Source organism: Pongo pygmaeus, chromosome 7 (genome assembly GCF_028885625.2).
Source record: "Pongo pygmaeus isolate AG05252 chromosome 7, NHGRI_mPonPyg2-v2.0_pri, whole genome shotgun sequence".
NCBI lineage: Eukaryota > Metazoa > Chordata > Mammalia > Primates > Hominidae > Pongo > Pongo pygmaeus.
In genome coordinates this window covers 54,983,927-55,007,942 of record NC_072380.2, presented here as the reverse complement: position 1 = coordinate 55,007,942, position 24,016 = coordinate 54,983,927, and positions in this window count along the sequence as shown.

Genomic DNA, 24,016 nt, shown 5'->3' with positions numbered 1-24,016 from the left:
CCCCGGGGGCGGGGGAAAAATCGGGTGGGGGAGGGGAGGTTCAGACAGCCCCACAGAAGGGGAAGAGGCCCAAGAACGAAGACGATCAGGAGGCTGGTGGGCCTGGGGGCTGGCCTTGTTGTCAGAGGCCGGGGAAGTCCAGGTGGGCTGGGGGAGGCTAGTGGTGGAAGGCCAGAGGTCTGGGAGGGGCAGAGGGATGGGCACAGGCGCCAGGGGCGGCGGCAGGGTCTCCGGGGACTGGGAGTGGCGGCTGGGGCCTCGGGGAGCCCACTGGTGGAAGGACAGAGGTCTGGGAGGGGCAGAGGGATGGGGACAGGGACGACGGCCCGCGGCAGGGACTCCGGGGGACTGGGAGTCCGGGGTCGGGGTTAGTCTTGGCTTTTGGCCCTCTCCTGCCGCCGGCTGCTCCAGCTTCTTTCGCTTTGCGGCGAGGTGGACAGGGCTAGCTCTCGGGATCGATGGCAGTTTGGGAAGAGGCCTGGGGCTCAGGACAGGCCAGGGCGGCGGGAGAGGCGGACCGGTGGCGTGGCTGGATCTGGGCGCGCTGTCGAACCTTCCACATCGCCAGCTGCAGGCAGGCGTTTGCGTCCTCGCTGGAGTTGTGGCCGTCCTGGCTGTCCTGGATGATCTGTCCCAGGTAGTCGGCCGCGAGATTCCTGAGGGAACGCTTGTAGGGGAAACCCAGGTAGTGCGGGAAGAGCACGGCCGTGTCCACCACGGTGCTGTGGATCAGCTTGAGGGCCAGCAGATCGCTCTCCAGGCTGTGCCCGATGAGGATGGTTTGGGCGCTGAAAAAGCTCAGCAGGATGGCTTGGACTTCGGGCAACGTGACGCTCGTCTTGGCGACGTCGGCCTCGGTCACTCCGGAAAACCTGGTGTTGTAGTCCACGATCTCGTTGTCGGGCTTGACGAAGGTGTCGTACACCACTTGCATGTCGGCGTCCACCACGGTGACGCGGGTCAGCTCCAGGCCATGCGTGGTGTAGCACATCTCACAGTCCAAGGCGTAGATTCCTGGATAAGCGTCTGTGGAAAACTCTTTCTTGAAGGTCTTCACGAAGCCATGGAGGCTCTCCTTGCGGCCGTCCCGCACGTGCTGCTTCGCCACCTGGCAGCCCACTGAGCCAGGAGCAGCTGCACAGCAGGTGTACTGGCTAACCCGGCCTCCAGCCACTTGGCTGGAGCGGACCCGCCCCCAGTGATAATAACACAACTGGTCGCGTAGACAGCGGCCCGAGGAGGACACCAGGTAGTCGGTGCCACAACGGCAGCAGACCCTGCAGGAGGAGTCGCCGGGCCCCTTCCCCTGGCCAGTGAAGAGGACGGCGCCTCCGGGCCGCTCGGGGTGCGGGAAGGGGTAGCCGTTCTCCTTGAGCTGGTCCTGGGTGAGCAGGAACTCCTGGAGGCGGCTGTACAGGGCGGCCCTGCTGAGGCCCGGCATGAGGCTGGGGGTCAGGCCCTTCAGTCTCTTGAGGGTGTTCAGGACCACATTCAGGTACATGTTCTTGTTGGGGCTGCAGTCGTAGGCCACCTTCTCCTCGTTCAGCGCCTTCTCCTCGGCCTCCTGCTGGGAGGCGCAGAACTTGAGACACTCTTTGGTGAACAGTTGGAGATAGCCTCGGCGGATGACGGTGGGGACTTGGCAGCGAGACCTTCGGAGGATAATGGGTTTCTTCCAAGTCGGTAAGGATGGACGACGGACGATTCGCTTAGAGCTGAGTGTGGTGGAGGTCTTGCATGCCCTCCCCCGTCTGTTGCGACCAGTCTTCCGTGGCTGTGTGCCGACCCTGGAGCCATTGGAGCGTTGGCTGCTGCCGGCCACCCGGGTTCTCTTGGCATCGGTGCGACCTGCGACCAAGCAGGGGCTGGGAAAGTGGGCGATCCTCTTCCTCTCCCTGGGGGCTGAGATGCGGACTCCACAGGGCCTCTCTGTCAGCCTTGGGGCGGCTGGCAAGCAGCAGGCCGACCCCCTCTGCGCGGGGAAGTACCACGCCTCCGTCGCCATCTTGGGCCACGCTGGGGGCACCGCCGGACCCCTATTCTGGGGCTCCGCCCGGATGTCCACGAGTGCTGAGGCCTGGTTGTGCATCTGGGGCACGCAGAGCCCGAAGCTCTGGGCAGGCTGATGAGAGGGCAGTGGGAATTCTGGAGCCTCGAGGGCCGCCTCCTCGGCCACCTTCTTGGCTTCTGGGTATGCAGGAGGGAACCAGCAGGGAGCTGTGGCTCGCAACATCTTGCTGCCTTCGGGAACACCGACCTGGCTCTGCTCCACTCCCAAATGGCGGCTTGCCTCGTGGGGCGCCTCCTCGGCCACCTTCTTAGCTTCTGGGTATGCAGGTGGGAACCAGCAGGGAGCTGTGGCTCGCAACATCTTGCTGCCTTCGGGAGCACCGGCCTGGCTCTGCTCCTCTCCCAACTGGCGGCTTGCCTCGAGGGCCGCCTCCTCGGCCACCTTCTTGGCTTCTGGGCATGCAGGTGGGAACCAGCAGGGAGCTGTGGCTCGCAACATCTTGCTGCCTTCGGGAACACCGACCTGGCTCTGCTCCTCTCCCAAATGGCGGCTTGCCTCGTGGGCCGCCTCCTCGGCCACCTTCTTAGCTTCTGGGTATGCAGGTGGGAACCAGCAGGGAGCTGTGGCTCGCAACATCTTGCTGCCTTCGGGAGCACCGGCCTGGCTCTGCTCCTCTCCCAACTGGCGGCTTCAATGAGTGGCGCGGCCGCCCCGCCTCACCTTTATACAGGCACAGGGCAGAGTGGGTGGGACTTCCCCTTCATTGGATTGGTGCTTCAGTCTAGTCACACTGAACCTCATCTTCCACGAGACTTCAGCTTGGGAATTCCTCAGGGGGTCCGCCCATGGAATCAACTGGAATTCCCGGTTGCCAAACTTGGAGCTAGGTTCCTTTTCTTAAGTTAATTGACTGTCCCTGCACAGCAGTCCTATAATAGCGAGTGGAATTGGGCTACCTAGGATTAAATTAAGGTTCAGGGAGGTTGGTCAGCTTGCTGGGCCCACACAGCAACCCATGGAGCCAGGACTGGGCCAGCAGTCTGCTACATGCTGGAGGGCATGCCTCTCTCTGGGGCTGCCTTTCCCTGCTCTGTGCACTCCTCCACTGTGGGCAAACTGAAGACAGGAAGTGGACCGCATCCACTTCTCTCCCAGGATTTGGGCAATATTCAGTACAGGGGGTCTTCCGAAAGTTCATAGAAAATGTACATGGTGAGAAATCTATGCATGGATTTCAATTCGTTTTCACTAAAATAAACATGTACTAACTTCTTACAACCTTTCTGAACTGGATCTCATTGGAGGCACTAAGAAGGATGGGACATCCACTGAAAAGGCCTCCTATCAGTGCAACTTGAATTCCGCTAAAATTGCAGCAAGAGCAAACATCCAATTGACGGTGAAGCTTGGGTGGAAGAATGAAGAAATCATTGATGTTTGAAGAAAAGCTTCTAAGGACACTAGCCCAAAGAAATCAACTCTTTACGGAGGTATGGCTTGTTTCAAGAAGAGATGAGAAGATGTGGAAGATGAATCCTGCAGTGGCTGTGAAAACCATTGTGCCCAGATCAGCTGCAGTGAGGACGAGAGCTATCAGTGGAAATTTTCAACAGGAGGGATCACGATCCTGGGGCACCTGTTTGACAAATTGTAACCGGAATTTGGAACATGGCTTTGCCAATATGATCCTGAAGACAAAGCGTCATCAAAGCGATGGCTACCAAGAGGTGGCAGTGGTCCAGTCAAAGGAAAAGGAGGGCAGACCAAAGGCAACATCATGGCATCAGTGTTATGGGACGCTCAAGGCATTTTGCATGTTGACTTTCTGAAGAGCCAAACATCTGCTTATTAGGAGAGTGTTTTGCGAAACTTAGACAAAGCTTTGGTAGAAACATGCTGGGAAAGTCTCACTCGAGTCCTTTTTGACCACATCAATCCTCTGCTCATTCCTCTCGTCAAACAAGGGCCATTTTGTCAGTTTCAATGGGCAATCCTTAGGAATTCACCTTCCAGGCTGGTTTCGTTCCTTCCAACTTCTTTTTGTTTCCTCATGAGAAAAAGTCTCCTTGCCTTGCTTGGAAAGATGAGAGAAAGTCTCGTTGCCTTGCTTGGAAAGATGAGAGATGAGATCCTCCTCTTGTCTCCCAGGACAGAATGGTCAGACTTGAGTTTCCTTTCTCCTCACTCTTGTCTTCCTTGAGGGAGCTGCTGTGCCAGACAGAACTGCTCCCGTGTCTAGACACTGGTAGACTCGTTGAAGATCCGCACAGGCAATCCTCCGTGGGGTCAAAGTGGAAGGACTTATTTCTTTAGGGCTCAGTAGTCCGCATCCTGACGCGCACCTTCAGCAGGCCAGGGTGGGGAAAAGGAGGGTGAAAGGGGGTGGCTCAGAGCCCGCTTCTTCAGCTTGGGGGTATCCTGGGAGGAACCGTTGTCCAGTGAGCAGGTCTTCGTCTCCACCAAATTCCCTAGGGGGAAATTTCTGGCAGCCCTTCTTGTTCAGCAGCTTATTGGGGCCAGGTGGACCTCGGCTAGTCACCAGCCGGAAGGCCTTTCTCCATTTCAGTTAGTTTTGCAAGTTGCCTAGGTGACTATTGACCTCATTATCCAGAACAGCAAAGGGACGAGGGGTGAGAAGAGTGGCCGTCTGGGTTTGCAGCATATTGCTGCCTTATAGGAGTTGTGCAGTCATCGGGTGTGTGGAACTCCACCTGGCTGATCGGTGGGAACGCCTCCACAAACTCGCTAAATTCAGTAGCTTTTGCCTTCCAAGATTCATTTGCCCAATGTAGAATGCTTTAAACGAACGAGCATAAAGAGTGCTGGGCCGGAAAGTGACGATACGGATGGTAGGGGCTCCTCGGAGTAGAGGAGTAGAGTTTTACTATGATAACTAGGAGGCAAATAACAAGGAGCTGAACGTGATGCATAATAAACGAAGCACACACTCACGAAGCTCCATACCAACTACATTCAAATGGTAATCATGATATTTGGAAATACAACTTAATGGGAAATCATTAAGTAATCTCATCCAACTTTCTTTAGTGGGTGGCAGGGCTACGGAGGGGAAACAGCAATGGTTCTGGTACCTCCTTAACTTTCTTCCATTCAATTCACCCAACAAGCCTCCAGAGAAGATATTACTGCTTTGATATTACAAAGGGAAAGACAGGTATGGCATCTCTAAAGAGCACAATGTTCTAGGACTGGGATGACTTGAAATCCACACACACACATTTCTGAGAGAATTTTGCCATAAGGTACCTTACACCTTACTGTAAACTTATTTTACAATAAGTCTTGAACATCATTCCAAGTTACCATTTGGAAGAGTTTCCTCCATTTGGTTTTGTTCTAGCTGCATAGTATTCTTCTGTAAGGATGAACGTACTCTGATTTAGTTAGCCAGCCTCTTACTGATGTACAATTAAGTCGTTTTTAAATCTTTCACTCTTGAAAATCTTGTTTCTCACACATAAATATTTGTATCCAATAAATAGTTGAAGTAGAATTGTTGGAGTTCGAGACCAGCCTGGCCAACATGGTGAAAACCCATCTCTCCTAGAAACACAAAATTGGCCGCACATGATGGGACATGCCTTTAATCTCAACTGAGGCAGGAGAATCACTTCAGCCTGGGAGGCAGAGGTTGTAGTGAGCCGAAATCATGCCACTGCACTCCAGCCTGGGGAACACGAGCGAAACCATATCCCCCCCAAAACAATAATAATAAATGTATATCTATCTATCTCTCTATCTATATAGGTACATATATCCAATAGAATCCTATTCAGCCTTGAAAAAGAAAGAAATCTTATCATTAGCAACATGAATGAGCCTAGAGGATGTTCTACTGTGTGAAATAAAGCAAAGGCCAGACACAGTGGCTCAGGCCTGTAATCCCAGGACTTTGGGAGGAGAAGGGAGGAGGAAGAGTTGAGTCCTGGAGTTGGAGATCAACCATCTCTACAAAAAATACAAAAATTAGCCAGGTGTGGTGTTGGACGCCTGTAGTCCTAGCTACTCAGGAGGCTGAAGTGGGAGGATCTCTTGACCCCGGGAGGTGGAGGCCGTGGTGAGCCGTGTTTGTGTCACTGTACTCCAGCCTTGGTGACAGACTCCGACACTGTCTGAAAAAATACATCAATACATCATAAAGTTTTAAAAAGCAAACACAGAAATACAAATACTGCACGATCTCACTTCTATGTGCAATGTAAAAAAGTGGAACTCAGAGTCGTAGAGAGCAGAACGCTGCTTACCCGAGGCAGGGGCCGGGGAGGGATTGGGAGATGTTAGTCTAATGATACAAAATTTCAGATACGAATAGTTCTAGAGATATGTTGAACAGCACGGCAACCACAGTGGGTAACTATGTACTGTATACTTGAAATGTGCTATCAGAGTAGATTTGAAACATGTTCTCATCACCATAAAATCAGTATGTGAGGAAACGAATGTGTTAATTAGCTTGATTTTTGTGTCATTCCACAATGTATACATATATGAAACATCATGTTGTACACCATAAATATATATCATTTTTATTTGTCAATTTCAAATGACAATTTAAATAAATTATAAAAATAAAATGAAATAACGTACACTGCAAAAGACTTTTATCTATTAAATCTCCAGAGAAGAACTCTAAGTTATAAAGGAAAATAAAATTCCAGGAACGGTGAAATCCATCAGAAATGCCCTTCTTCAGCGCTTTCTGAAATTTGTCTGACACACTGGAAATCCAGTTCTTCACTAAGTCAGTGTTCTGGAAGTGTTAGTGTGTGTGTATATACGTGTGCGTGGGCTCACATACACAAATTAAATGAATGGAAATGTAAGCATCCAGATTATCAGTTTAATTTAGTTATCCATACATACACACACACACACACACTCACACACCGAAAACATTGACAAAATCAGCCATTCCACCAAAACTAGGTGCTTAGTGTCTCATCTCTCATTGAAGATTCCAAATAGAAACGTGGATTTAAAGAGGCATGGTGGTTCATTCTCTCTTGGAGCCCTGTTGGAAGTTGACTGACTGATTCAGGCATTGTGTTTGCTCTTGCTTCCCTGGTTCTTTGAATTGGGACGTGAGGGTGTCCATTTTAGATCTTTCCTGCTTTCTCTTGTGGGCATTTAATGCTACGTTTCCCTCTACACACTGCTTTCAATGTATCCCAGAGATTCTGGTATGTTGTGTCTTTGTTCTCATTGGTTTCAAAGAACATCTTTATTCTGTCTTCATTTCGCTATGTACCCAGTAGTCACTCAGGAGCAGATTGCTCCGTTTCCGTGTAGTTGAGCGGTTTTGAGTGAGTTTCTTCATCCTGAGGTCCAGTTTGACTGCCCTGGGGTCTGAGAGACAGTTGGTTGTAATTTCTGTTCTTTTGCATTTGCGGAGGAGTGCTTTCCTTCCAACTATGTGGTCAGTTTTGGAATAAGTGTGATGTGGTGCTGAGAAGAATGTATATTCTGTTGATTTGGGGTGGAGAGTTAATGTAGATGTCTATTCGGTCTGCTTGGTGCAGAGCTAAGTTCAGTTCCTGGATATCCTTTTCAACTTTCTGTCTCGTTGATCTGTTTCATGTTGACGGTGGGGTGTTAAAATCTCCCATTGCTATTGTGTGGGTGTCTAATTATCTTCTGATGACACTTGAAAGATCAAGAAGTAGAAGCGCAAAAAGGTTATGCGTCCAATATGACAAAGCTAGTCAGTGGTGGAATTGGAATGGGAACCCAGATGTCTAACTCCTGAGCCTAAGGGCTTGAGCCACCTCACAGTGGTGCCTCTAGAGAAAACCAGGTAAGCGCACATTCAAAAGCAAAGGACTTTGAGTTGTTTTTAGCTTTTTTTTTATTTTTAATTTTTAACTTCATACAGACATTTATTCTGCGCCTGCCCCGGGGGCGGGGGAAAAATCGGGTGGGGGAGGGGAGGTTCAGACAGCCCCACAGAAGGGGAAGAGGCCCAAGAACGAAGACGATCAGGAGGCTGGTGGGCCTGGGGGCTGGCCTTGTTGTCAGAGGCCGGGGAAGTCCAGGTGGGCTGGGGGAGGCTAGTGGTGGAAGGCCAGAAGTCTGGGAGGGGCAGAGGGATGGGCACAGGCGCCAGGGGCGGCGGCAGGGTCTCCGGGGACTGGGAGTGGCGGCTGGGGCCTCGGGGAGCCCATTGGTGGAAGGACAGAGGTCTGGGAGGGGCAGAGGGATGGGGACAGGGACGACGGCCCGCGGCAGGGACTCCGGGGGACTGGGAGTCCGGGGTCGGGGTTAGTCTTGGCTTTTGGCCCTCTCCTGCCGCCGGCTGCTCCAGTTTCTTTCGCTTTGCGGCGAGGTGGACAGGGCTAGCTCTCGGGATCGATGGCAGTTTGGGAAGAGGCCTGGGGCTCAGGACAGGCCAGGGCGGCGGGAGAGGCGGACCGGTGGCGTGGCTGGATCTGGGCGCGCTGTCGAACCTTCCACATCGCCAGCTGCAGGCAGGCGTTTGCGTCCTCGCTGGAGTTGTGGCCGTCCTGGCTGTCCTGGATGATCTGTCCCAGGTAGTCGGCCGCGAGATTCCTGAGGGAACGCTTGTAGGGGAAACCCAGGTAGTGCGGGAAGAGCACGGCCGTGTCCACCACGGTGCTGTGGATCAGCTTGAGGGCCAGCAGATCGCTCTCCAGGCTGTGCCCGATGAGGATGGTTTGGGCGCTGAAAAAGCTCAGCAGGATGGCTTGGACTTCGGGCAACGTGACGCTCGTCTTGGCGACGTCGGCCTCGGTCACTCCGGAAAACCTGGTGTTGTAGTCCACGATCTCGTTGTCGGGCTTGACGAAGGTGTCGTACACCACTTGCATGTCGGCGTCCACCACGGTGACGCGGGTCAGCTCCAGGCCATGCGTGGTGTAGCACATCTCACAGTCCAAGGCGTAGATTCCTGGATAAGCGTCTGTGGAAAACTCTTTCTTGAAGGTCTTCACGAAGCCATGGAGGCTCTCCTTGCGGCCGTCCCGCACGTGCTGCTTCACCACCTGGCAGCCCACTGAGCCAGGAGCCGCTGCACAGCAGGTGTACTGGCTAACCCGGCCTCCAGCCACTTGGCTGGAGCGGACCCGCCCCCAGTGATAATAACACAACTGGTCGCGTAGACAGCGGCCCGAGGAGGACACCAGGTAGTCGGTGCCACAACGGCAGCAGACCCTGCAGGAGGAGTCGCCGGGCCCCTTCCCCTGGCCAGTGAAGAGGACGGCGCCTCCGGGCCGCTCGGGGTGCGGGAAGGGGTAGCCGTTCTCCTTGAGCTGGTCCTGGGTGAGCAGGAACTCCTGGAGGCGGCTGTACAGGGCGGCCCTGCTGAGGCCCGGCATGGAGCTGGGGGTCAGGCCCTTCAGTCTCTTGAGGGTGTTCAGGACCACATTCAGGTACATGTTCTTGTTGGGGCTGCAGTCGTAGGCCACCTTCTCCTCGTTCAGCGCCTTCTCCTCGGCCTCCTGCTGGGAGGCGCAGAACTTGAGACACTCTTTGGTGAACAGTTGGAGATAGCCTCGGCGGATGACGGTGGGGACTTGGCAGCGAGACCTTCGGAGGATAATGGGTTTCTTCCAAGTCGGTAAGGATGGACGACGGACGATTCGCTTAGAGCTGAGTGTGGTGGAGGTCTTGCATGCCCTCCCCCGTCTGTTGCGACCAGTCTTCCGTGGCTGTGTGCCGACCCTGGAGCCATTGGAGCGTTGGCTGCTGCCGGCCACCCGGGTTCTCTTGGCATCGGTGCGACCTGCGACCAAGCAGGGGCTGGGAAAGTGGGCGATCCTCTTCCTCTCCCTGGGGGCTGAGATGCGGACTCCACAGGGCCTCTCTGTCAGCCTTGGGGCGGCTGGCAAGCAGCAGGCCGACCCCCTCTGCGCGGGGAAGTACCACGCCTCCGTCGCCATCTTGGGCCACGCTGGGGGCACCGCCGGACCCCTATTCTGGGGCTCCGCCCGGATGTCCACGAGTGCTGAGGCCTGGTTGTGCATCTGGGGCACGCAGAGCCCGAAGCTCTGGGCAGGCTGATGAGAGGGCAGTGGGAATTCTGGAGCCTCGAGGGCCGCCTCCTCGGCCACCTTCTTGGCTTCTGGGTATGCAGGAGGGAACCAGCAGGGAGCTGTGGCTCGCAACATCTTGCTGCCTTCGGGAACACCGACCTGGCTCTGCTCCACTCCCAAATGGCAGCTTGCCTCGTGGGGCGCCTCCTCGGCCACCTTCTTAGCTTCTGGGTATGCAGGTGGGAACCAGCAGGGAGCTGTGGCTCGCAACATCTTGCTGCCTTCGGGAGCACCGGCCTGGCTCTGCTCCTCTCCCAACTGGCGGCTTGCCTCGAGGGCCGCCTCCTCGGCCACCTTCTTGGCTTCTGGGCATGCAGGTGGGAACCAGCAGGGAGCTGTGGCTCGCAACATCTTGCTGCCTTCGGGAACACCGACCTGGCTCTGCTCCTCTCCCAAATGGCGGCTTGCCTCGTGGGCCGCCTCCTCGGCCACCTTCTTAGCTTCTGGGTATGCAGGTGGGAACCAGCAGGGAGCTGTGGCTCGCAACATCTTGCTGCCTTCGGGAGCACCGGCCTGGCTCTGCTCCTCTCCCAACTGGCGGCTTCAATGAGTGGCGCGGCCGCCCCGCCTCACCTTTATACAGGCACAGGGCAGAGTGGGTGGGACTTCCCCTTCATTGGATTGGTGCTTCAGTCTAGTCACACTGAACCTCATCTTCCACGAGACTTCAGCTTGGGAATTCCTCAGGGGGTCCGCCCATGGAATCAACTGGAATTCCCGGTTGCCAACCTTGGAGCCAGTTTCCTTTTCTTAAGTTAATTGACTGTCCCTGCACAGCAGTCCTATAATAGCGAGTGGAATTGGGCTACCTAGGATTAAATTAAGGTTCAGGGAGGTTGGTCAGCTTGCTGGGCCCACACAGCAACCCATGGAGCCAGGACTGGGCCAGCAGTCTGCTGCATGCTGGAGGGCATGCCTCTCTCTGGGGTTGCCTTTCCCTGCTCTGTGCACTCCTCCACTGTGGGCAAACTGAAGACAGGAAGTGGACCGCATCCACTTCTCTCCCAGGATTTGGGCAATATTCAGTACAGGGGGTCTTCCGAAAGTTCATAGAAAATGTACATGGTGAGAAATCTATGCATGGATTTCAATTCGTTTTCACTAAAATAAACATGTACTAACTTCTTACAACCTTTCTGAACTGGATCTCATTGGAGGCACTAAGAAGGATGAGACATCCACTGAAAAGGCCTCCTATCAGTGCAACTTGAATTCCGCTAAAATTGCAGCAAGAGCAAACATCCAATTGACGGTGAAGCTTGGGTGGAAGAATGAAGAAATCATTGATGTTTGAAGAAAAGCTTCTAAGGACACTAGCCCAAAGAAATCAACTCTTTACGGAGGTATGGCTTGTTTCAAGAAGAGATGAGAAGATGTGGAAGATGAATCCTGCAGTGGCTGTGAAAACCATTGTGCCCAGATCAGCTGCAGTGAGGACGAGAGCTATCAGTGGAAATTTTCAACAGGAGGGATCACGATCCTGGGGCACCTGTTTGACAAATTGTAACCGGAATTTGGAACATGGCTTTGCCAATATGATCCTGAAGACAAAGCGTCATCAAAGCGATGGCTACCAAGAGATGGCAGTGGTCCAGTCAAAGGAAAAGGAGGGCAGACCAAAGGCAACATCATGGCATCAGTGTTATGGGACGCTCAAGGCATTTTGCATGTTGACTTTCTGAAGAGCCAAACATCTGCTTATTAGGAGAGTGTTTTGCGAAACTTAGACAAAGCTTTGGTAGAAACATGCTGGGAAAGTCTCACTCGAGTCCTTTTTGACCACATCAATGCTCTGCTCATTCCTCTCGTCAAACAAGGGCCATTTTGTCAGTTTCAATGGGCAATCCTTAGGAATTCACCTTCCAGGCTGGTTTCGTTCCTTCCAACTTCTTTTTGTTTCCTCATGAGAAAAAGTCTCCTTGCCTTGCTTGGAAAGATGAGAGAAAGTCTCGTTGCCTTGCTTGGAAAGATGAGAGATGAGATCCTCCTCTTGTCACCCAGGACAGAATGGTCAGACTTGAGTTTCCTTTCTCCTCACTCTTGTCTTCCTTGAGGGAGCTGCTGTGCCAGACAGAACTGCTCCCGTGTCTAGACACTGGTAGACTCGTTGAAGATCCGCGCAGGCAATCCTCCGTGGGGTCAAAGTGGAAGGACTTATTTCTTTAGGGCTCAGTAGTCCGCATCCTGACGCGCACCTTCAGCAGGCCAGGGTGGGGAAAAGGAGGGTGAAAGGGGGTGGCTCAGAGCCCGCTTCTTCAGCTTGGGGGTATCCTGGGAGGAACCGTTGTCCAGTGAGCAGGTCTTCGTCTCCACCAAATTCCCTAGGGGGAAATTTCTGGCAGCCCTTCTTGTTCAGCAGCTTATTGGGGCCAGGTGGACCTCGGCTAGTCACCAGCCGGAAGGCCTTTCTCCATTTCAGTTAGTTTTGCAAGTTGCCTAGGTGACTATTGACCTCATTATCCAGAACAGCAAAGGGACGAGGGGTGAGAAGAGTGGCCGTCTGGGTTTGCAGCATATTGCTGCCTTATAGGAGTTGTGCAGTCATCGGGTGTGTGGAACTCCACCTGGCTGATCGGTGGGAACTCCTCCACAAACTCGCTAAATTCAGTAGCTTTTGCCTTCCAAGATTCATTTGCCCAATGTAGAATGCTTTAAACGAACGAGCATGAAGAGTGCTGGGCCGGAAAGTGACGATACGGATGGTAGGGGCTCCTCGGAGTAGAGGAGTAGAGTTTTACTATGATAACTAGGAGGCAAATAACAAGGAGCTGAACGTGATGCATAATAAACGAAGCACACACTCACGAAGCTCCATACCAACTACATTCAAATGGTAATCATGATATTTGGAAATACAACTTAATGGGAAATCATTAAGTAATCTCATCCAACTTTCTTTAGTGGGTGGCAGGGCTACGGAGGGGAAACAGCAATGGTTCTGGTACCTCCTTAACTTTCTTCCATTCAATTCACCCAACAAGCCTCCAGAGAAGATATTACTGCTTTGATATTACAAAGGGAAAGACAGGTATGGCATCTCTAAAGAGCACAATGTTCTAGGACTGGGATGACTTGAAATCCACACACACACATTTCTGAGAGGATTTTGCCATAAGGTACCTTACACCTTACTGTAAACTTATTTTACAATAAGTCTTGAACATCATTCCAAGTTACCATTTGGAAGAGTTTCCTCCATTTGGTTTTGTTCTAGCTGCATAGTATTCTTCTGTAAGGATGAACGTACTCTGATTTAGTTAGCCAGCCTCTTACTGATGTACAATTAAGTCGTTTTTAAATCTTTCACTCTTGAAAATCTTGTTTCTCACACATAAATATTTGTATCCAAGAAATAGTTGAAGTAGAATTGTTGGAGTTCGAGACCAGCCTGGCCAACATGGTGAAAACCCATCTCTCCTAGAAACACAAAATTGGCCGCACATGATGGGACATGCCTTTAATCTCAGCTGAGGCAGGAGAATCACTTCAGCCTGGGAGGCAGAGGTTGTAGTGAGCCGAAATCATGCCACTGCACTCCAGCCTGGGGAACACGAGCGAAACCATATCCCCCCCAAAACAATAATAATAAATGTATATCTATCTATCTATCTATCTATATAGGTACATATATCCAATAGAATCCTATTCAGCCTTGAAAAAGAAAGAAATCTTATCATTAGCAACATGAATGAGCCTAGAGGATGTTCTACTGTGTGAAATAAAGCAAAGGCCAGACACAGTGGCTCAGGCCTGTAATCCCAGGACTTTGGGAGGAGAAGGGAGGAGGAAGAGTTGAGCCCAGGAGTTGGAGATCAACCATCTCTACAAAAAATACAAAAATTAGCCAGGTGTGGTGTTGGACGCCTGTAGTCCTAGCTACTCAGGAGGCTGAAGTGGGAGGATCTCTTGACCCCGGGAGGTGGAGGCCGTGGTGAGCCGTGTTTGTGTCACTGTACTCCAGCCTTGGTGACAGACTCCGACACTGTCTGAAAAAATACATCAATACATCATAAAGTTTTAAAAAGCAAACACAGAAATACAAATACTGCACGATCTCACTTCTATGTGCAATGTAAAAAAGTGGAACTCAGAGTCGTAGAGAGCAGAACGCTGCTTACCCGAGGCAGGGGCCGGGGAGGGATTGGGAGATGTTAGTCTAATGATACAAAATTTCAGATACGAATAGTTCTAGAGATATGTTGAACAGCACGGCAACCACAGTGGGTAACTATGTACTGTATACTTGAAATGTGCTATCAGAGTAGATTTGAAACATGTTCTCATCACCATAAAATCAGTATGTGAGGAAACGAATGTGTTAATTAGCTTGATTTTTGTGTCATTCCACAATGTATACATATATGAAACATCATGTTGTACACCATAAATATCTATCATTTTTATTTGTCAATTTAAAATGACAATTTAAATAAATTATAAAAATACAATGAAATAACGTACACTGCAAAAGACTTTTATCTATTAAATCTCCAGAGAAGAACTCTAAGTTATAAAGGAAAATAAAATTCCAGGAACGGTGAAATCCATCAGAAATGCCCTTCTTCAGCGCTTTCTGAAATTTGTCTGACACACTGGAAATCCAGTTCTTCACTAAGTCAGTGTTCTGGAAGTGTTAGTGTGTGTGTATATACGTGTGCGTGGGCTCACATACACAAATTAAATGAATGGAAATGTAAGCATCCAGATTATCAGTTTAATTTAGTTATCCATACATACACACACACACACACACTCACACACCGAAAACATTGACAAAATCAGCCATTCCACCAAAACTAGCTGCTTAGTGTCTCATCTCTCATTGAAGATTCCAAATAGAAACGTGGATTTAAAGAGGCATGGTGGTTCATTCTCTCTTGCAGCCCTGTTGGAAGTTGACTGACTGATTCAGGCATTGTGTTTGCTCTTGCTTCCCTGGTTCTTTGAATTGGGACGTGAGGGTGTCCATTTTAGATCTTTCCTGCTTTCTCTTGTGGGCATTTAATGCTACGTTTCCCTCTACACACTGCTTTCAATGTATCCCAGAGATTCTGGTATGTTGTGTCTTTGTTCTCATTGGTTTCAAAGAACATCTTTATTCTGTCTTCATTTCGCTATGTACCCAGTAGTCACTCAGGAGCAGATTGCTCCGTTTCCGTGTAGTTGAGCGGTTTTGAGTGAGTTTCTTCATCCTGAGGTCCAGTTTGACTGCCCTGGGGTCTGAGAGACAGTTGGTTGTAATTTCTGTTCTTTTGCATTTGCGGAGGAGTGCTTTCCTTCCAACTATGTGGTCAGTTTTGGAATAAGTGTGATGTGGTGCTGAGAAGAATGTATATTCTGTTGATTTGGGGTGGAGAGTTAATGTAGATGTCTATTCGGTCTGCTTGGTGCAGAGCTAAGTTCAGTTCCTGGATATCCTTTTCAACTTTCTGTCTCGTTGATCTGTTTCATGTTGACGGTGGGGTGTTAAAATCTCCCATTGCTATTGTGTGGGTGTCTAATTATCTTCTGATGACACTTGAAAGATCAAGAAGTAGAAGCGCAAAAAAGTTATGCGTCCAATATGACAAAGCTAGTCAGTGGTGGAATTGGAATGGGAACCCAGATGTCTAACTCCAGAGCCTAAGGGCTTGAGCCACCTCACAGTGGTGCCTCTAGAGAAAACCAGGTAAGCGCACATTCAAAAGCAAAGGACTTTGAGTTGTTTTTAGCTTTTTTTTTATTTTTAATTTTTAACTTCATACAGACATTTATTCTGCGCCTGCCCCGGGGGCGGGGGAAAAATCGGGTGGGGGAGGGGAGGTTCAGACAGCCCCACAGAAGGGGAAGAGGCCCAAGAACGAAGACGATCAGGAGGCTGGTGGGCCTGGGGGCTGGCCTTGTTGTCAGAGGCCGGGGAAGTCCAGGTGGGCTGGGGGAGGCTAGTGGTGGAAGGCCAGAGGTCTGGGAGGGGCAGAGGGATGGGCACAGGCGCCAGGGGCGGCGGCAGGGTCTCCGGGGACTGGGAGTGGCGGCTGGGGCCTCGGGGAGCCCATTGGTGGAAGGACAGAGGTCTGGGAGGGGCAGAGGGATGGGGACAGGGACGACGGCCCGCGGCAGGGACTCCGGGGGACTGGGAGTCCGGGGTCGGGGTTAGTCTTGGCTTTTGGCCCTCTCCTGCCGCCGGCTGCTCCAGTTTCTTTCGCTTTGCGGCGAGGTGGACAGGGCTAGCTCTCGGGATCGATGGCAGTTTGGGAAGAGGCCTGGGGCTCAGGACAGGCCAGGGCGGCGGGAGAGGCGGACCGGTGGCGTGGCTGGATCTGGGCGCGCTGTCGAACCTTCCACATCGCCAGCTGCAGGCAGGCGTTTGCGTCCTCGCTGGAGTTGTGGCCGTCCTGGCTGTCCTGGATGATCTGTCCCAGGTAGTCGGCCGCGAGATTCCTGAGGGAACGCTTGTAGGGGAAACCCAGGTAGTGCGGGAAGAGCACGGCCGTGTCCACCACGGTGCTGTGGATCAGCTTGAGGGCCAGCAGATCGCTCTCCAGGCTGTGCCCGATGAGGATGGTTTGGGCGCTGAAAAAGCTCAGCAGGATGGCTTGGACTTCGGGCAACGTGACGCTCGTCTTGGCGACGTCGGCCTCGGTCACTCCGGAAAACCTGGTGTTGTAGTCCACGATCTCGTTGTCGGGCTTGACGAAGGTGTCGTACACCACTTGCATGTCGGCGTCCACCACGGTGACGCGGGTCAGCTCCAGGCCATGCGTGGTGTAGCACATCTCACAGTCCAAGGCGTAGATTCCTGGATAAGCGTCTGTGGAAAACTCTTTCTTGAAGGTCTTCACGAAGCCATGGAGGCTCTCCTTGCGGCCGTCCCGCACGTGCTGCTTCGCCACCTGGCAGCCCACTGAGCCAGGAGCCGCTGCACAGCAGGTGTACTGGCTAACCCGGCCTCCAGCCACTTGGCTGGAGCGGACCCGCCCCCAGTGATAATAACACAACTGGTCGCGTAGACAGCGGCCCGAGGAGGACACCAGGTAGTCGGTGCCACAACGGCAGCAGACCCTGCAGGAGGAGTCGCCGGGCCCCTTCCCCTGGCCAGTGAAGAGGACGGCGCCTCCGGGCCGCTCGGGGTGCGGGAAGGGGTAGCCGTTCTCCTTGAGCTGGTCCTGGGTGAGCAGGAACTCCTGGAGGCGGCTGTACAGGGCGGCCCTGCTGAGGCCCGGCATGGAGCTGGGGGTCAGGCCCTTCAGTCTCTTGAGGGTGTTCAGGACCACATTCAGGTACATGTTCTTGTTGGGGCTGCAGTCGTAGGCCACCTTCTCCTCGTTCAGCGCCTTCTCCTCGGCCTCCTGCTGGGAGGCGCAGAACTTGAGACACTCTTTGGTGAACAGTTGGAGATAGCCTCGGCGGATGACGGTGGGGACTTGGCAGCGAGACCTTCGGAGGATAATGGGTTTCTTCCAAGTCGGTAAGGATGGACGACGGACGATTCGCTTAGAGCTGAGTGTGGTGGAGGTCTTGCATGCCCTCCCCCGTCTGTTGCGACCAGTCTTCCGTGGCTGTGTGCCGACCCTGGAGCCATTGGAGCGTTGGCTGCTGCCGGCCACCCGGGTTCTCTTGGCATCGGTGCGACCTGCGACCAAGCAGGGGCTGGGAAAGTGGGCGATCCTCTTCCTCTCCCTGGGGGCTGAGATGCGGACTCCACAGGGCTTCTCTGTCAGCCTTGGGGCGGCTGGCAAGCAGCAGGCCGACCCCCTCTGCGCGGGGAAGTACCACGCCTCCGTCGCCATCTTGGGCCACGCTGGGGGCACCGCCGGACCCCTATTCTGGGGCTCCGCCCGGATGTCCACGAGTGCTGAGGCCTGGTTGTGCATCTGGGGCACGCAGAGCCCGAAGCTCTGGGCAGGCTGATGAGAGGGCAGTGGGAATTCTGGAGCCTCGAGGGCCGCCTCCTCGGCCACCTTCTTGGCTTCTGGGTATGCAGGAGGGAACCAGCAGGGAGCTGTGGCTCGCAACATCTTGCTGCCTTCGGGAACACCGACCTGGCTCTGCTCCACTCCCAAATGGCGGCTTGCCTCGTGGGGCGCCTCCTCGGCCACCTTCTTAGCTTCTGGGTATGCAGGTGGGAACCAGCAGGGAGCTGTGGCTCGCAACATCTTGCTGCCTTCGGGAGCACCGGCCTGGCTCTGCTCCTCTCCCAACTGGCGGCTTGCCTCGAGGGCCGCCTCCTCGGCCACCTTCTTGGCTTCTGGGCATGCAGGTGGGAACCAGCAGGGAGCTGTGGCTCGCAACATCTTGCTGCCTTCGGGAACACCGACCTGGCTCTGCTCCTCTCCCAAATGGCGGCTTGCCTCGTGGGCCGCCTCCTTGGCCACCTTCTTAGCTTCTGGGTATGCAGGTGGGAACCAGCAGGGAGCTGTGGCTCGCAACATCTTGCTGCCTTCGGGAGCACCGGCCTGGCTCTGCTCCTCTCCCAACTGGCGGCTTCAATGAGTGGCGCGGCCGCCCCGCCTCACCTTTATACAGGCACAGGGCAGAGTGGGTGGGACTTCCCCTTCATTGGATTGGTGCTTCAGTCTAGTCACACTGAACCTCATCTTCCACGAGACTTCAGCTTGGGAATTCCTCAGGGGGTCCGCCCATGGAATCAACTGGAATTCCCGGTTGCCAACCTTGGAGCCAGTTTCCTTTTCTTAAGTTAATTGACTGTCCCTGCACAGCAGTCCTATAATAGCGAGTGGAATTGGGCTACCTAGGATTAAATTAAGGTTCAGGGAGGTTGGTCAGCTTGCTGGGCCCACACAGCAACCCATGGAGCCAGGACTGGGCCAGCAGTCTGCTGCATGCTGGAGGGCATGCCTCTCTCTGGGGCTGCCTTTCCCTGCTCTGTGCACTCCTCCACTGTGGGCAAACTGAAGACAGGAAGTGGACCGCATCCACTTCTCTCCCAGGATTTGGGCAATATTCAGTACAGGGGGTCTTCCGAAAGTTCATAGAAAATGTACATGGTGAGAAATCTATGCATGGATTTCAATTCGTTTTCACTAAAATAAACATGTACTAACTTCTTACAACCTTTCTGAACTGGATCTCATTGGAGGCACTAAGAAGGATGAGACATCCACTGAAAAGGCCTCCTATCAGTGCAACTTGAATTCCGCTAAAATTGCAGCAAGAGCAAACATCCAATTGACGGTGAAGCTTGGGTGGAAGAATGAAGAAATCATTGATGTTTGAAGAAAAGCTTCTAAGGACACTAGCCCAAAGAAATCAACTCTTTACGGAGGTATGGCTTGTTTCAAGAAGAGATGAGAAGATGTGGAAGATGAATCCTGCAGTGGCTGTGAAAACCATTGTGCCCAGATCAGCTGCAGTGAGGACGAGAGCTATCAGTGGAAATTTTCAACAGGAGGGATCACGATCCTGGGGCACCTGTTTGACAAATTGTAACCGGAATTTGGAACATGGCTTTGCCAATATGATCCTGAAGACAAAGCGTCATCAAAGCGATGGCTACCAAGAGATGGCAGTGGTCCAGTCAAAGGAAAAGGAGGGCAGACCAAAGGCAACATCATGGCATCAGTGTTATGGGACGCTCAAGGCATTTTGCATGTTGACTTTCTGAAGAGCCAAACATCTGCTTATTAGGAGAGTGTTTTGCGAAACTTAGACAAAGCTTTGGTAGAAACATGCTGGGAAAGTCTCACTCGAGTCCTTTTTGACCACATCAATGCTCTGCTCATTCCTCTCGTCAAACAAGGGCCATTTTGTCAGTTTCAATGGGCAATCCTTAGGAATTCACCTTCCAGGCTGGTTTCGTTCCTTCCAACTTCTTTTTGTTTCCTCATGAGAAAAAGTCTCCTTGCCTTGCTTGGAAAGATGAGAGAAAGTCTCGTTGCCTTGCTTGGAAAGATGAGAGATGAGATCCTCCTCTTGTCACCCAGGACAGAATGGTCAGACTTGAGTTTCCTTTCTCCTCACTCTTGTCTTCCTTGAGGGAGCTGCTGTGCCAGACAGAACTGCTCCCGTGTCTAGACACTGGTAGACTCGTTGAAGATCCGCGCAGGCAATCCTCCGTGGGGTCAAAGTGGAAGGACTTATTTCTTTAGGGCTCAGTAGTCCGCATCCTGACGCGCACCTTCAGCAGGCCAGGGTGGGGAAAAGGAGGGTGAAAGGGGGTGGCTCAGAGCCCGCTTCTTCAGCTTGGGGGTATCCTGGGAGGAACCGTTGTCCAGTGAGCAGGTCTTCGTCTCCACCAAATTCCCTAGGGGGAAATTTCTGGCAGCCCTTCTTGTTCAGCAGCTTATTGGGGCCAGGTGGACCTCGGCTAGTCACCAGCCGGAAGGCCTTTCTCCATTTCAGTTAGTTTTGCAAGTTGCCTAGGTGACTATTGACCTCATTATCCAGAACAGCAAAGGGACGAGGGGTGAGAAGAGTGGCCGTCTGGGTTTGCAGCATATTGCTGCCTTATAGGAGTTGTGCAGTCATCGGGTGTGTGGAACTCCACCTGGCTGATCGGTGGGAACTCCTCCACAAACTCGCTAAATTCAGTAGCTTTTGCCTTCCAAGATTCATTTGCCCAATGTAGAATGCTTTAAACGAACGAGCATGAAGAGTGCTGGGCCGGAAAGTGACGATACGGATGGTAGGGGCTCCTCGGAGTAGAGGAGTAGAGTTTTACTATGATAACTAGGAGGCAAATAACAAGGAGCTGAACGTGATGCATAATAAACGAAGCACACACTCACGAAGCTCCATACCAACTACATTCAAATGGTAATCATGATATTTGGAAATACAACTTAATGGGAAATCATTAAGTAATCTCATCCAACTTTCTTTAGTGGGTGGCAGGGCTACGGAGGGGAAACAGCAATGGTTCTGGTACCTCCTTAACTTTCTTCCATTCAATTCACCCAACAAGCCTCCAGAGAAGATATTACTGCTTTGATATTACAAAGGGAAAGACAGGTATGGCATCTCTAAAGAGCACAATGTTCTAGGACTGGGATGACTTGAAATCCACACACACACATTTCTGAGAGAATTTTGCCATAAGGTACCTTACACCTTACTGTAAACTTATTTTACAATAAGTCTTGAACATCATTCCAAGTTACCATTTGGAAGAGTTTCCTCCATTTGGTTTTGTTCTAGCTGCATAGTATTCTTCTGTAAGGATGAACGTACTCTGATTTAGTTAGCCAGCCTCTTACTGATGTACAATTAAGTCGTTTTTAAATCTTTCACTCTTGAAAATCTTGTTTCTCACACATAAATATTTGTATCCAATAAATAGTTGAAGTAGAATTGTTGGAGTTCGAGACCAGCCTGGCCAACATGGTGAAAACCCATCTCTCCTAGAAACACAAAATTGGCCGCACATGATGGGACATGCCTTTAATCTCAGCTGAGGCAGGAGAATCACTTCAGCCTGGGAGGCAGAGGTTGTAGTGAGCCGAAATCATGCCACTGCACTCCAGCCTGGGGAACACGAGCGAAACCATATCCCCCCCAAAACAATAATAATAAATGTATATCTATCTATCTATCTATCTATCTATATAGGTACATATATCCAATAGAATCCTATTCAGCCTTGAAAAAGAAAGAAATCTTATCATTAGCAACATGAATGAGCCTAGAGGATGTTCTACTGTGTGAAATAAAGCAAAGGCCAGACACAGTGGCTCAGGCCTGTAATCCCAGGACTTTGGGAGGAGAAGGGAGGAGGAAGAGTTGAGCCCAGGAGTTGGAGATCAACCATCTCTACAAAAAATACAAAAATTAGCCAGGTGTGGTGTTGGACGCCTGTAGTCCTAGCTACTCAGGAGGCTGAAGTGGGAGGATCTCTTGACCCCGGGAGGTGGAGGCCGTGGTGAGCCGTGTTTGTGTCACTGTACTCCAGCCTTGGTGACAGACTCCGACACTGTCTGAAAAAATACATCAATACATCATAAAGTTTTAAAAAGCAAACACAGAAATACAAATACTGCACGATCTCACTTCTATGTGCAATGTAAAAAAGTGGAACTCAGAGTCGTAGAGAGCAGAACGCTGCTTACCCGAGGCAGGGGCCGGGGAGGGATTGGGAGATGTTAGTCTAATGATACAAAATTTCAGATACGAATAGTTCTAGAGATATGTTGAACAGCACGGCAACCACAGTGGGTAACTATGTACTGTATACTTGAAATGTGCTATCAGAGTAGATTTGAAACATGTTCTCATCACCATAAAATCAGTATGTGAGGAAACGAATGTGTTAATTAGCTTGATTTTTGTGTCATTCCACAATGTATACATATATGAAACATCATGTTGTACACCATAAATATATATCATTTTTATTTGTCAATTTAAAATGACAATTTAAATAAATTATAAAAATAAAATGAAATAACGTACACTGCAAAAGACTTTTATCTATTAAATCTCCAGAGAAGAACTCTAAGTTATAAAGGAAAATAAAATTCCAGGAACGGTGAAATCCATCAGAAATGCCCTTCTTCAGCGCTTTCTGAAATTTGTCTGACACACTGGAAATCCAGTTCTTCACTAAGTCAGTGTTCTGGAAGTGTTAGTGTGTGTGTATATACGTGTGCGTGGGCTCACATACACAAATTAAATGAATGGAAATGTAAGCATCCAGATTATCAGTTTAATTTAGTTATCCATACATACACACACACACACACACTCACACACCGAAAACATTGACAAAATCAGCCATTCCACCAAAACTAGCTGCTTAGTGTCTCATCTCTCATTGAAGATTCCAAATAGAAACGTGGATTTAAAGAGGCATGGTGGTTCATTCTCTCTTGGAGCCCTGTTGGAAGTTGACTGACTGATTCAGGCATTGTGTTTGCTCTTGCTTCCCTGGTTCTTTGAATTGGGACGTGAGGGTGTCCATTTTAGATCTTTCCTGCTTTCTCTTGTGGGCATTTAATGCTACGTTTCCCTCTACACACTGCTTTCAATGTATCCCAGAGATTCTGGTATGTTGTGTCTTTGTTCTCATTGGTTTCAAAGAACATCTTTATTCTGTCTTCATTTCGCTATGTACCCAGTAGTCACTCAGGAGCAGATTGCTCCGTTTCCGTGTAGTTGAGCGGTTTTGAGTGAGTTTCTTCATCCTGAGGTCCAGTTTGACTGCCCTGGGGTCTGAGAGACAGTTGGTTGTAATTTCTGTTCTTTTGCATTTGCGGAGGAGTGCTTTCCTTCCAACTATGTGGTCAGTTTTGGAATAAGTGTGATGTGGTGCTGAGAAGAATGTATATTCTGTTGATTTGGGGTGGAGAGTTAATGTAGATGTCTATTCGGTCTGCTTGGTGCAGAGCTAAGTTCAGTTCCTGGATATCCTTTTCAACTTTCTGTCTCGTTGATCTGTTTCATGTTGACGGTGGGGTGTTAAAATCTCCCATTGCTATTGTGTGGGTGTCTAATTATCTTCTGATGACACTTGAAAGATCAAGAAGTAGAAGCGCAAAAAAGTTATGCGTCCAATATGACAAAGCTAGTCAGTGGTGGAATTGGAATGGGAACCCAGATGTCTAACTCCAGAGCCTAAGGGCTTGAGCCACCTCACAGTGGTGCCTCTAGAGAAAACCAGGTAAGCGCACATTCAAAAGCAAAGGACTTTGAGTTGTTTTTAGCTTTTTTTTTATTTTTAATTTTTAACTTCATACAGACATTTATTCTGCGCCTGCCCCGGGGGCGGGGGAAAAATCGGGTGGGGGAGGGGAGGTTCAGACAGCCCCACAGAAGGGGAAGAGGCCCAAGAACGAAGACGATCAGGAGGCTGGTGGGCCTGGGGGCTGGCCTTGTTGTCAGAGGCCGGGGAAGTCCAGGTGGGCTGGGGGAGGCTAGTGGTGGAAGGCCAGAGGTCTGGGAGGGGCAGAGGGATGGGCACAGGCGCCAGGGGCGGCGGCAGGGTCTCCGGGGACTGGGAGTG